Source organism: Epinephelus lanceolatus, chromosome 2, assembly GCF_041903045.1.
Source record: "Epinephelus lanceolatus isolate andai-2023 chromosome 2, ASM4190304v1, whole genome shotgun sequence".
NCBI classification, from domain to species: domain Eukaryota; kingdom Metazoa; phylum Chordata; class Actinopteri; order Perciformes; family Serranidae; genus Epinephelus; species Epinephelus lanceolatus.
This window is the reverse complement of record NC_135735.1, coordinates 17,507,064-17,521,636: the sequence shown is the minus strand read 5'-3', so window position 1 is coordinate 17,521,636 and position 14,573 is coordinate 17,507,064. Positions and strand designations below refer to the sequence as shown.

The 14,573-nt window shown below is 41.3% G+C and overlaps 1 long non-coding RNA gene across 1 annotated transcript; it reads right to left on the bottom strand.

Moving 5' to 3' along the window:
* Nucleotides 1–615: 615 nt before the first annotated feature.
* LOC117255461 (uncharacterized) lies at nucleotides 616–6,695 on the bottom strand. Its single transcript, XR_004501559.2, has 3 exons — nucleotides 6,557–6,695; nucleotides 953–1,036; nucleotides 616–751 (listed from the first exon to the last, which is right to left on the bottom strand). It is a non-coding gene; the product is annotated as an uncharacterized LOC117255461 (long non-coding RNA).
* Nucleotides 6,696–14,573: the final 7,878 nt, after the last annotated feature.

Genomic DNA, 14,573 nt, shown 5'->3' with positions numbered 1-14,573 from the left:
ACTGGTTCAGCCAACTCTATGTTCACTCGTGGAACCTAAAGTGTTGTACGTAAGGGTTTGTTTCATCCTTGTTCCTTGTTTAAACATGATTTACTGTTTCAAGTCAAACACAAACCTTGCTTAATGCTTTTACTCTATTTGGAGAGGTTCCTCGTCAAACCCCTGAGTTAAGAGTCTCTTCTTCTCGGCACAGTTGCAAGCTCTTTGATTAAGTGGTTTGTGGGCATGCATGCACAAAACTGGGACAGTTACTTTTCGGAGATCCAAGGGCTGGCAACTAAAGATCTTGGTGCAGAAAACTGATTTTTTTTTTACCTCAATACCAACAAACTAACCAATTAGTCAGAAGCAATTGTAATTGTAGTAACAGCGTATCGATGTCATATGCTTTGTATGCCAATCCACCTCCTCCCTAACCCTTTTTATGGCAGTGTAACAAAGAGCCCTTCGTTACTAGTGACTGATGGCTTTGGCCTTGTAAATATTGCACAACTGGGTCTGTGTATGAATGTCACTTTTAAACAAACAACTTAATTAGGCACTTTAATAATGGCACATGGCACTTTCATGGTGATAGTTGCACTTTATTAGCATGATTTGCACAGAGCAGTTTGCACATTGCATATTTGCACATGAGCTTTATTGAATATGTGATGCGGATGAACATTTCAAACCATGGTGAAATTGATGAGTAGTGATTGGTGACGGGTGTTGTCTTCTGCCAGGTGCGGTTGTGGATGATCTGCTTCACCTGAGGAGGGGAGGGAGTTAGAGTAGACAATACTGTGTGTGTACCTACAAGGTTCATAATTGATAAACAGTTAAAATTAAGTGCTGTTGAGTTTTGGTTCATCAGACATAACATAAATGTGCTTTAATATTGCAATGTGAAAGTGTTCATTAGTGTGTTAAAGTTGCGGCCTGTGTTTGAGTTGTTTGTGTAGATTCTTACCTGTCCATCCTGTGTCTCCTCCAGGGTGTTCGGCCAAAAGAGTCCCCGGGGATACGAACACCAACTTAAAGGTTCCGGGAGAGACTAAGTGATGGGATAGGAAGAGGGGAGTTTGGTAGTTGGTGTATATATGTATATTTATTGTAGTGGGTTTGTGTTTATTCTGGGGGGGTAAATAGCAGTACAGTAGTCATGGTAAATATTATGGTAATTGTATGCTTGTTATATTGTCCGTGGTGATTAGCCATGAGATAATATATTTTGTTAAAAAAAACCTGTTAATGGGAGCATCCAATCAAGTGCACCAGTGATAGGGTATAAAAGGCGCCAGTTTCCATCTGTCCTTGATGCTGGTCAGGTCTCCCATCTGTAAATGCTGCCATGCCTGTACCGCTGTATGTGTTTCTTTTTTCTGGTTTGGTGAATAAACACCCATGATATGGTGCACCGTACAATTGCCTTTTGACTGCTGTCTTACTGCATCATCCAGCCGCTATGTTCATCCTAACAGGCAGCATACAACAGGTTGGCGTTATTTGAGACTTGGCTACAGAGAAGGAACAATCATTAGTCACACCAGTGCAAGAGGTGCTCGTCATGACAACATAAACATAAATTTTGGTGAGTATTTAATGAAACTACCCACACTGTTTTTCTATTGAGGACAGTCTCACTGTTGCAGATGCAAGTCTTTCTCATGAACATTATCTTCCAAATATTCATATACAGATATTATGTACGTCACTAATTCTATGTCAGGTCTGACCAGCTCAAGTGAGAAATGGAATATTGTTTTCCAAAGAGGCTTATATTTCCTTATCACCTCCGAGCAGAGAAGAGTAAGAGTCCAAGAAAGTCTTGTGCTTGAAATCAAGTGCTCATAAGAGAAAGTCTTATTTCTTGATCAAATTTTAGCATTGATATTGTTGGATACATGTTCCTATTTCCCTCTACAAATTAGTGAAATACATGCTATAATATGTGTGATCCATTATTGGCCTTTTGCAATGTACATGTGTATTGTAGCATGCATTAACTAACAAGCCTGATTTTATGCATTATGCACATCTTATTTATGAGGTCGTAAGTGTCATTGAGTTTACACCCCTTATCAAACGTGTCGTTTCATTTTCAGTTTAATTACAAGCCGTGATGTTGAAAATTAACCACTGGTTTGTTTGTTCATCCACAAATAAAGCAATCTTATCAACTATTAGTGCAAAGTATCATGTCATCTTTTTTAACCGGTAACCAAGGGCAATCACTGAGTATGTGAGTGGCACTGCACTCATTTTCACCTTGCATCTCCACTTTGGCAATTTTACACATCTACGATTAGCAAAGAGTGCCAATTTACTCTCGAGCAGACACAGGTCTGAAGGACACCAAATGGTTTTAAGCTTTGCTGTTGTTTTCAGTTTGATGCTCTGCCAGATTAGATGAGATACTACTGCAAGAAAAAACAAAACAGAAATGGAAACCAATAACTCATCAAGCTATTTAGATTGCAGCAGTTTCAATTATGTATTTAAATTTAGCCTATCTTACTATATGTTACTATATAATGATGAAAACTCTGTCTGTGTGTGTGTCTGTTTCATGTTTTTCTCCTCACTGACTTGGTCAATCCATGTGAAATTTGGCACAGTGGTAGAGGGTCATGGGAGGATGTGAATGAAGCAATATTACATCAATTGGCCAAAGGGGGGCGCTATAGCAACCGACTGAAATTGCAAACTTTAAATGGGCATATCTCATGCCCTGTATGTCGTAGAGACATGAAACTTTGCACAGAGACGCCTCTCCTCATGAGGAACAAATTTGCCTCAAGAACCCATAACTTCTGGTTATATAGATTGTCTGCCATTTAGAATTTTTTGAAAAACATTTAAAATCGATCTCTTCCTAGGAAGTTTGACCGATCTGCATGAAACTCGGTGAACATAATCTAGGGACCAATATCTAAAGTTCCCTCTTGGCAAAAGTTGGAAAACCTACTAAAACTGAGCTTCTATAAGGCAATGAATATTGCGGAGGGCATGGCTCATCACATAAAGGTGTATAACATCTCAAGGGTTTCACCGATCACCACGCAACTTTGTAGGCATATGACCACACATAATCTGAGGGGACCCCTCCATTATTGACCCCATCAAACAAAATGGGGGTGCTAGAGAGCTAATTTCTTATCTAGACCTAACCGCCATATGGATTTTTACTAAACTTGGTAGATATGTACAACAGGACACCTCAAGGTGACTGGAGAAATTTAACTCTAATTGGCAACTGGGTGGCGCTATGACAACAGAAAAATGTTTAAAAATGGATAAAATGCGACGATCGCTGTGGCTCCCCCTGTGGCCCAATGTTGTTTTTTTTTCTCTAATTTTTGGTATGACTAAGTCATGGTATGGTATGCTGTGCATAATCACAGAAACTGTCAGTGTGTCATTCTGTCTGTCCCATGTTTGACAAATGAAACCATTCTATCACTACTGGCAATGGTACTACTGTACTTTCAATAAAGCAATCATACTATCAAATCCACAAAAACTCTGTCTGAATACATTGCTCTTCTTAATGGGTTCAGTTGACTATTTAATCTGCAATTTCCTATGACCTGTATCCCAAACACACACCATGTGTAACTGTATGTGGGCAACTGTGCACTCAATGGGTATGGACTAGTAGATGTTATTTTGGATAAATATACTACAGTAAGTACTGTCAGTGTTTAGGATGAGAAGAACTTCAAATGTCTCTGTAATATCTGAAGACCTCAGAAATACTTTTTATGCCTCTACACTTATTTTGTATGTAGGATACGGTCAAACAAAGATTTACAGTTGGATCCTATTTACTTCTACAGTCCTTTACAAATTCAATCTAAATATTGTAATTCTTCTATGTTTGGTTTTTCTACTACTTTGCCCTCTAGAAAAGAAACCATTGCCCTTTACCACATGCTACTGTAAAATCCATATAGCCAGACAATGAATAACCTTCCATGGTATATAAGCCTCTTAGGAGAAGAGAAGCCATATGGCACTCATCACCTCTGTTGATCATGGGTTTGTGGCAGCAATGAAAATCTCCATTGTCCGCAGGTTAATCCTGGTATTTCAGGGATTTTAGGTACTTCATCTGACAAATTTAGCTGCAATGAGCACAGATGACGCATCAGACCCTAATTTGGTGATTGCGCATGACAGAGCCTTTATATTAATGATGACTATGAGATGTCATTTTCTTGAGGTGCATGTGGTTCTTTTTCTTTATACCAGCAACCATTAGGTATTTAGGTGACTCACTTTGAATTACACCACTGTGGGAAGCGGAGTCTGGGGCAGAATGGACTTTTTAGATGTCAAAGACCAACGTATTAAACCCGTTGTTCCGAAGTCTGTTCCGAAATCATCATGATGCCCTGTGGTTAAGGTCTGGTTAGGTTTAGGCACAAAAACCACTTGGTTAGGGTCAGGAAAAGATCATGGTGTGGGTTAAAATGAAAAAGAAAGTGACAAACACATAAGCCGTGAGCCTGCTCCGCCTCAAGCCTTTCCCAGCTGACCCAGAGCCGGTCGCGGCGCACCATATGCCCGACACGAGCCGTTCAGCACCGCGGACAGTCGGACTAATGGGATGTCGAACCAATGGGCTGTCGGACCAATGACATGGACCCGGCAAGAGAAGGAGAGGAGGCTTTATAGTGACTGGTGCGTCGAAGGGTATGCAAGGTGCTGTCCCGTTACTGCTGTATATCACTGCTATATGCCATTTAGTGGTGGCTGCTAAGCAGAGTCGCTGCCAATGTCCCTGGAGGAGCAACCATGCAGCCGTCTTGTTGAGGTCAGGATGTGTGGACTGTCAAATCATTCCACAACCAGAAACCATGAATCACCAGAACCACACAGAAACATTGACAATTATAAAGCAGCAGCCAACGATGCAAGAAAATGCAAAAAAACGACTAAATTACAGCGCACAAGTTAAAGAGTATGATACACCACATTAACGCTCCCAAGCCCTCACATATCGTGGCTTGGTCTATGGACTTCACGTCTATGTACTACGCACTAGCTATCGTTGATGCATCTATTGTTGACGTTCTGGTATGCAATGTCAGTTTACGCCTGTTACATACATTGTGTCTTCTCAAAATATACTTCTGTTTTCTCAGTAAATGTTTCTGCTCGTTAGATGCATAAAGACTTTTTCAAACTAAATTTACAACATTGGTAAAACACTTTATTTCATTGTGCAACAAAAGCATGTGGTTGAGTGTAGAAAAAACATCATGGTTTGGCTTTACGTTTATACGGGAAGCGAAAACCAGGGGCCATATTCACAAACATTTCGAGAATACTCTGAGAGCTCCTATTTTAGCCTAAAAACTTTTAGTAAGGAGTCCTAGCTTAGGAATGATTTAGGAAAGAGCAACTCCAAGCAAGAACGGGATGGAAACTTTTACCTTAGTGAGGGTGTGTGGTTGACCCTGTTGCTAGGTGTGATGCTCCCTTTTAACAGATGTGATTGGTTGTCAGAGATACGCCCCTTTGTGAGCTAGTAAGGTGTAGACACGCAGTGGAAATGAAATGAACTGCATCATGATATGAGATTGACAGTGTGGTTATTATTGGTATGATCATTCTGCTGATGGAAGGCTGAGACGGACCAAGGTCATTGGTAGTATTTCATTTACTCACTGTCTAGAGACCATTTCTCTGACCTCTTTGTGTTTCCGCTATTTTGTCCTCTGTTTAAGAAACTCTTAAGCCTCTTAAAATTCCTCCTCCCTGCTCCTCACAGTTTTCACCTTAGGAGTTCTCTTAAGGTCTAAGATGCCTTGTGAATAACTTTTATCTTTAAAAGGACCTTGTCAACTTTAAGGGGAAATTCTAAGCAAACGTCATAATTCTAAGTATTTTCTTAGAATTTCGTCAATAGGACCAACTCTTAGCACTAGGAAGCTTTGTGAATACGACCCCAGGCTCCCGGGTGAAAGTCCGGTGTTGACCTGCATGCCATACAAGGACTTTCCAGGTCCTTAAATTATGTTGTTGTCTGATGGCCTCCCAAACTGTTACTGTATGGTGGTGTTATTAACTGACGCAGCCCAACAGCGTAGCATACGTCAAGTAAAGATCAAGTAATTTTGTCGGTGTCTGACATGGAAATCAATGACCAAGCGGCGGTATTTGACGAATTTGTAATAAGAACGGGGTGGCTGATGGGATCACATTCCACTGGAGCTGTACCTTGTATAATCCCATGAGACAAATAAAGTATTAATTAATTGACTGGCTGGCTGGCTGGCTGGCTGGCTGGCTGGCTGGCTGGCTGGCTGGCTGGCTGGCTGGCTGGCTGGCTGGCTGGCTGGCTGGCTGGCTGGCTGGCTGACTGACTGACTGACTGACTGACTGACTGACTGACTGGTTGGTTGGTGCAAAAGAAATTGAAAACATAACTACTTAAATACCTTGACACCATAAAATAGAGCCTAAAAGTCCAATAGTACTGACATAACACCTCTATGGCACAATGTCAACAACAATTAATATTCATTATAGGACTGTTACATCAGATTATCTGAGATTATCTTACCCGTCACTTAAAGTATCACGTCCCCACTGTCCTCACTGCTTACAGGATCAATTTCAATATTCTGCTGATCAATTATGAAGTCATTTTAATCAAGTCCCAGCTTTGACACGGCCACACCAGCATGTACTTTGTGTGTTCCCCACTCCTTGTGTTTTCCATGTCCCCAGTTTGTCTGTGTGTATATGTGTGTGTGAGTCTCATTCCTGTTCTGCTGCTAATCTGGACCCAGCCAACCAACACACATGCTGGCAATCAGCTCATCACCTCTCCTGGCTCCGGCTCACCACACACCTGGCTACAATCAGATCATCAAGCCCACAGTGTATTAACAAAAGGATAGAGCTTTCCTTCCACTCACTGCAGTCTCAGTGGTAGATACGCTCAGGACCCTAGTCACTCTACTAGTAGATTTTACTTGTGCATTCCTTACTTCATCTAATGCTTGTTTGTTCCCTGTGCTCCAGGAGCTGCCTACCTGTTTGCTCCCTCGTTCCCTCAGCTTCCTCTGGTGCCACACCAACCAGACACTCCCCCCTCTCCTCCTTGTAACTCCCAAGTCACTCACTCACATTGGTCGTCTCCTGCTTCAGTAGCTACTGCAATAACCTGTTAAACTTTATCTGCCCTCTGGTTTGGTCTTCTGGGTGGTGCTGGGAGAAGTTTACCTTCAGGGCTTTTTGCCAGAAAGCCCTTTCTTGGTTAGGCTGAGGAAAGGTTTTTGGTTTGGGTTCAAATGAAAATATTTCTTCCAGAAAGGGTCTTCTTGGCAAAGAGCCCTGAAGGCAGACTTCTCCCATGTGTGTTTTGGGTCCACTTGCCAACAACTCCTAAAAAGCTTGGGGTCATGATCTCCAAACTCCATGCCATACAGGGATGATGAAGTCACCTGACCAAAGCTCGTTGGCTCATTTTCAAAAATTTAAAACCAACAGTAGCAAAGCTTTTGCAGTTTGGCATTCAGGATCTGGCATAGCCTTGCTGGGCTCGTCGGTCAGCAATGAGGACTGATGTGAAGTGTCTGAAATTCTGTTTGTAAAGACAGGCCTTTTATTGATGTCTGGGTGTCTCTTTATTGATTGAAGTATGTCTCATTTATTTTGCTTTATTGACTCGTGAAGCACTCCATAAAGGTACTACATAAATAACCTTCACCACAACACAAATAAAGGTTGATTGATTGGTTCTCCTGGGATTTATTAAAGAAATCTAAGGCCAAGACACACTGTAAATTAAATAGGAAGGGGCATGGCATGGTTACACTGACAGAAAGCTCACAGAATTTATTTTTCTTGTAGTGTTTGAGAGTTGATATGAGTCGTAGCCTATAACCTGAACTGACCTTGAAATAAACAACCAACTCTTTAGAATGATTCTGCAAAACTCTTTCAAACAGCATCATTTCTGTTTCTAAGAAAGGAGCTGTCAAGCCGAACCATCCCCTCGCCCTCTGGGTCAAAAGGAGATCTGTGCTTCACAATTCACTACCTCCAAAACATACAGAGACCGCCTAATGAGGAAAGTCATGGAACCAGAGACTGAAGACATAACACGAGGCCAAGTGACTGTTTTGTCATCATAACAGCCTGACATACTTTTTCTGTTACACAGTAAATATGGCTTTGTCACATCTCTTGAGAGTTTAAATAAATACCATGACGTTTGGGTTCGTCCAGTGCTTTTTCTGGTGTGGCAAGTCCTTCATTTTTTCTTTGTTTGCACTGCTGCTGACTGAATAATACAGCTGTGCAAGAGATTTTTTTATTATAAAGGTGTTCTTGTTCTTTCTCTTTATTGATCACAATAAAGAAAGAGTAGATGTGTGGAAGGAAATACACCTAACTTACTTTGTTTGCAGAAACGAGTTGGGGTCATAAACTTCAACTCGGTGATTGATCTGGTGACCTTGCTTTGATGGAAACAAAATTGATATTTTGTTCTCATACTTGTGCACACAAAACAACGATTCATCTGGAAAAAGATTTAAAAAATTAAATCAGATAGCAGTGATTATTGTGTGTATTGTTAAGGCATCTTGTTCTCTTGTATAACTAGTAGCAGGAGAGGCAATGAAGTAATTTTGTTTGAATACAAAGTGCTTAAAAAATTATTGCTGTTTGAATTTGTAGTCTAATTGCATTACATTCTGTCACATCATGATATATTCATGTGATGCAACACCAAATAAAATTGAAAAACCTACAGCATTCACAAATGTACTATTAAATACCTCTCTCTGAGAACATCCCTATCTCCCAACGCCTTGCCTCTCTGCACCAACCAAATCTAATAAAGAAAACATTCTCCTTGGACTTCTGACACCAGACTGAAAACCTCTCTCTTCGCCATGAAAAGAATATTGCTCCAGATTCTCAGGTGCCTTTGATCAGCAAATCCAGTAACCGACCGGTCAGTCACGTCTTGTCTGATGTTGGCACTCTGTTTACCGACCAGATGCTCAGACTGGCAGCTCTGCTCTTTAAAGAGTGTTAATGTCTTTTTGAGGGGATTGGAGTCAGTGTAAATAACCCTATTACCCACACATGATATGAGCAGTGACCTGGCCTGAGTGTGACCCCGAGACACGCTAAATAAGCCCCCGGTGTGGATAGATACACACAGGGGGCATGAATGCAGTTGTTTGTGCTTTGCAGATACAGTCTCATTCTGTTATAACTGGCTTCACAGCTGACTTTAGCCAAAGAGAAACACCTACAAAATCTTAATAACCACAGTAGGAGTAGTTTTGTTTTGATAATGCTGAGTTTCAATAACGCACAGATGACATAGTGACAATATCACACTGCAAGTCTCACTTGAAAGTGGCAGTTGAAAACAAAAAACAAAGACAGCCCCTCTAACCCAACTCAATAGTTCTTCTTCTTCATGTGGTGTGTAGCCATTAGGTGCAACTGGACAGGGTCCATAAAAGTGACTGAGAGGTGCTTTACCCCATGTTTGCTCCGCTGCGTAGACCCATATGTAGTAATGGTAAAGATCAATACCCAGCTGCTGTATCATCATTCACCCTTAGTCCATACTGTCTGTGGTCCAGCTAACTGGCCCCATTTGACCATTATATTGTCATGTGTTATGAGTAACACAAGGGGTGCTTGGCAACAAATGCTGGCAGGATGTTTGAAGAATGACCCATGTAGGCCACGGTCTGCTGCACACTGAAAACAGCCATTACCACTGACAAGCAGCACCTATCTTGCTCATTAAGTGTTGAGCCTCTCAACTGCAGTTGAAGTAATAACACTGAAGTTTGCGGCTCAGCCAAATGTTCTTTTTTCTTTTTTGGTGTAAGGATTGTTGCATGAATGCGTCAGTTAAGCTGATCAAATGAGTGGTGTGACTGGTTGCATAAAGTAATATGATCATCTCTACTGGGCTAATAATTGTGTCTGTTCTGTAATATTTATGGAAAAGAGAACTAAACGCTCAGTGGCCACTTTATTAGGTACACCTTCCTTGTACCCAGTGTACTCAGAACTGGCTTAATTCTTCGTGGCTTTGATTCAACAGGGTGCTGGAAACATTCCTCATAGATTTTGGTCCATATTGACATGATAGCATCACACAGTTGCTGCAGATTTGTCGGCTGCACATCCATGATGTGAATCTCCTGTTCCACCACATCCCAAAGGTGCTCTATTGGATTGAGATCTGGTGACTGTGGAGGCCATTGGAGTACAGTGAACTCATTGTCATGTTCAAGAAACCAGTTTGTGATGATATGAGCTTTGTGACATGGTGCGTTACCCTGCTGGAAGTAGCCATCAGAAGATGGGTACACTGTGGTCATAAACGGATGGACACGGTCAGCAACAATACTCAGGTAGGCTGTGGTGTTTAAACCATGCTCAGTTGGTACTAAGGGGCCCAAAGTGTGCCTAGAAAATACCCCCCACACCATTACACCACCACCACCAGGCTGAACCGTTGATGGATCCATGCTTTCATGTTGTTTATGCCAAATTCTGACCCTACCATCTGAATGTGGCAGCAGAAATCCAGACGCATCAGACCAGGCAACATTTTTCCAATCTTCTATTGTCCAGTTTTGGTGAGCCTGTGCTAATTGCAGCCTCAGTTTCCTGTTCTTAGCTGACAAGAGTGATCCATACCCAATATAAAGTAGCAAGAAATTTTCTCACTCATCATTGTTCACCCACAACCATGGGTAGATTATGAGACAGTGACCTCCTGGGCACAGATATGCAAAAAGCCCCACCACCTTTCCTACACAGGAGCAAGACACACAGACTTTGTAGTCATTATGCATCTTTTTTGTCATTTTGTGTCTCTTGGTGGTTGTTTGAGCTAATTTTGTGTCTTTTTATGTTGCTGTTTTGAGTCTCTATGTAGTCATTTTGTGTCTCTGTGAGGTCATTTTGTGTCACTTTGTGGTTGTTTTGGTCCTTTTTGTCGTGTCTCTTTGCAGTTCCTTTGCAACTCCATGTGGTCATTTGGTGTTTCCCTGTGGTCATTTTGAGTCTCCCTCATCAGTAAGTTCTCATTTGACATTTGACATTTTGCAAGTAAAGGCCAGGTGGCCCTCTGACACTTTAGGCCCCTGAGCCTGTGCCTGGTGGGCCTGTTTAGTAATCCACCCATGCCTTAAACCTTGATTAAATGGCATTATATACTGTGACTACAGCCTGTATACAACAACCATTTGTCACAGCAATGTAAAGCTAAAAATCCTGTTTTCCATAGCTTATAAAACACAAAGCCTATCATGCCTAAAACCAAATTTACATCCGATATAATACCGCACTCTGCATCCAGAAACATGGTGGTAGATCATATGCAAAGGCTGGAAGTGTCTCCTCCAACACGGCTGTTATAATTTCACCCATGTGAGTAAGCGCTAGGCTTTGCAATACAAATTACATTTGCCTAGAGATCCCAACAAAGCACACACATGAAGGCAGTTGTTTTGCATGTTAGTGGTGTTGCCATCTACCAGATGGTGGTTTGACTTTAAATTCTTGGATTCACATGCAAACAACAACCCCCCGAGCCTTCCACAACTCAGAAACAGAGAACAACCCATCACCGTGCAAATAGACCATTCTAGAGACTTGAAGCCCTTCAATATCCCGTGTTGACAATTTCCTGGGATTTTAATCATTTCAAGAGAAGTTAAAGCTGCCATTTCCTCCTTGTGTGTCTTCTTTGTACGAAGCAACCAAGTACTGGAATCAAGACAGTATTCCTTTTAATGTCTGCTTGAGGAGAAATGATGAGATGTTAGTGTAAGTGCTAAAATATACATATGACAACATCTATCTCAAGGATCATATTCTCTTTGCACAGTGCATATTTTGCTTTGAAAGAGAAACAATTTGAATTGCTGTTCTTCCATTGATTACAGGTGTACTGTAAGTGTTACAGGAAGCTAGAAAAGCCAGAATAGAGTGAATTAACCCATGATTCAAATCTCTTAAATGACTGTATGATGGCTGGAGCTGATCTGTCCAATTAAAAAGGCCTTCTGATAAAAGGTAGTGCATTAAATTTCATTCCTGCAGCAACCCGCCTCTCTGTTTCACCAGGAACTAAATATGCTAGCAAAGAAATTTGCTCTCTGGGCCAGTTACATTTCATGTAACCTCCATTCAGGTCTCCTTTTTCCCCCCTCCATGAGAACGAGAGAAAGGATTGGGTTGTTTAGGCCGATGTAGAAATTATGTAAGAAAGGGCACATTTAACAAGATCACAGGGTTCAGATGTCTCTGCCACAAAGGTACCATGGTGGGGAGCCGGAGGGTGAGGGGTCAGGTAAGCAGAAAGATAATGGCCAACAGCTGTGAATGGGGACATGAGGAGAGGCGAGCAGGTGGGAAACGAAGGGGCAGAGCAAAGGGGATGTTAATGTGGGAAAGAAGGTTGTTCCCTCTCGAGGAGAGAAAAGCATTCCTCCTGCCGCTGAAGGTTATCAGGTTGCAGGCTGAGAGAGGCCTAGAGAAGGCAATGTTTCAAGAACAATTGTTTTTAACCATGCGAGGGGCAAGGCTCTGGGGATGTCAGCCGGTTGGTGCTTCACTTTGATCTAACCATTGGGTGGATTGCCATATCATTTTGTACAGACATTTATGTTCCACAGAGGATGAACGTGAATGACTTTGGTGGTACCCTCACTTTTCCTCTAGCACCACCATGAGGTTCGCATTTGTGGTTTTGGGTCCAAAACTTTAACGACTATTGGATAGATTGCCTCTGAAATTCGGTACAGACATTCACAGGGGTAATTCAGACTTTTCATCTAACTCTATTATGAGGTCAAAACCTCAATTTTTCCAGTTCTTTATTTAATGACTGCTCTTACAAAACGAATGTAATTGCAGCCTGTGCTGTACTTTGTGTTCTAATAAATTAATATTAGCATGCTAACATGTTATACTAAGATGGTCAACATAGTTAATGTTATCTGCTGAGCAAGATTATGCAAAAAGCATGTTGGCTGATCCTGATATTTCATTTTAAAGCCAATATCCGCTTATGCTGATGACGTGCCGTTATTTTTGTGCATCCCTAATTATAATTATTGGGCATGCACTCACATTAACACCCACTTATTGACATGATAGCATCATGCAGTTACTGCAGATTTGTCGGCTGCACTTCCATGATGGATACTGGATTGGGATCTGGTGACTGCTGGAAGTAGCCATCAGAAGATGGGTACACTGTGGTCATAAAGGGATGGACACGGTCAGCAACAATACTCAGGTAGGCTGTGGTGTTTAAACCATGCTCAGTTGGTACTAAGGGGCCCAGAGTGTGCCAAGAAAATATCCCCCACACCATTACACCACCACCACCAGCCTGAACAGCTGATACAAGGCAGGATGGATCCATGCTTTCATGTTGTTTACACCAAATTCTGACCCTACCACCTGAATGTGGCAGCAGAAATTGAGACTCATCAGACCAGGCAATGTTTTTCCAATCTTCTGCTTTAAGTTTGGAAACTTGCAGCCTGAGCTCCGGTCAAGCACTGAATTAATCAGTAAAGAACCTTTTTATTTAACAGATTTGAGTGAGTCAGTAAACTGAAAAGCACTGCTTTGCCCATCATATTGGACTGTTGGATGAACATTCTCGTTTTCTGAATCCATGCCCTTTTTGCTGTGAGGTGATGGTGCTCACACTGAGCAGTCGTGCCACCCGCTTATAATCCAATACAAACAGAAACACAATCAAACTGAAGATGGCCGTATTAAAACACGTTAAGCCCAAACATTAAAAAGTGAGACACTGCTGTAAATCCTTTCATGTAAAATCCAATCATAAGCCAAGATTGTTTGAATACTGTATAACTGAGATCACATCTAACCACAGAGGGCCAGTAACGGGAAAACATGCACAGTATTTGAAGCTTTAGATTTACTCTGATCGCAGCATCAAGATTGCATCGACTGTGCTGTTACATAAACATGAAAAACAAGATGTAATCTAATCTGTCCTGCCAGCTTTCATAGTCTTTCACTTTCTTTATAAGGAACAAACCAGCAGGTCACTCCAACATTACACTTCAATTACAGTGGATCACTTATTCAGCGTTAATGGTTGCTTCATGAGGAGACCACGACCCACATATTGAGTACTCACATCTTGAAAAGTGTTTTGGGTAAGTTTTCCTCTGAAACTCTCTTTAACAAATCTTATATGCAGGAAACACCTCTCATTTACAAAAATATAACCTGCTCCAACCCTTGTTAAAGTGTTATTGTTACTTAAGTTTGTCTCCTTCATACAGCAGCTGCATAAGGATTTTTATTTGATAAGAATCTGTTTACATTTATCAAGTGATAACTGTGAAAAAAACTGACCCTTTAATCCACAACATCAACATTTGCACACTCATAATAACCTTACATTTATTGACTCTAATGACTTAAGGGACCACAGAGCTTCTGCCTAATATTTTTCTTGCCTGACATTTCACAAGGCCAAAAGAAAACTATTCTAAATGAAATGGACTTAACTCTTCAACCAAAAACATCAG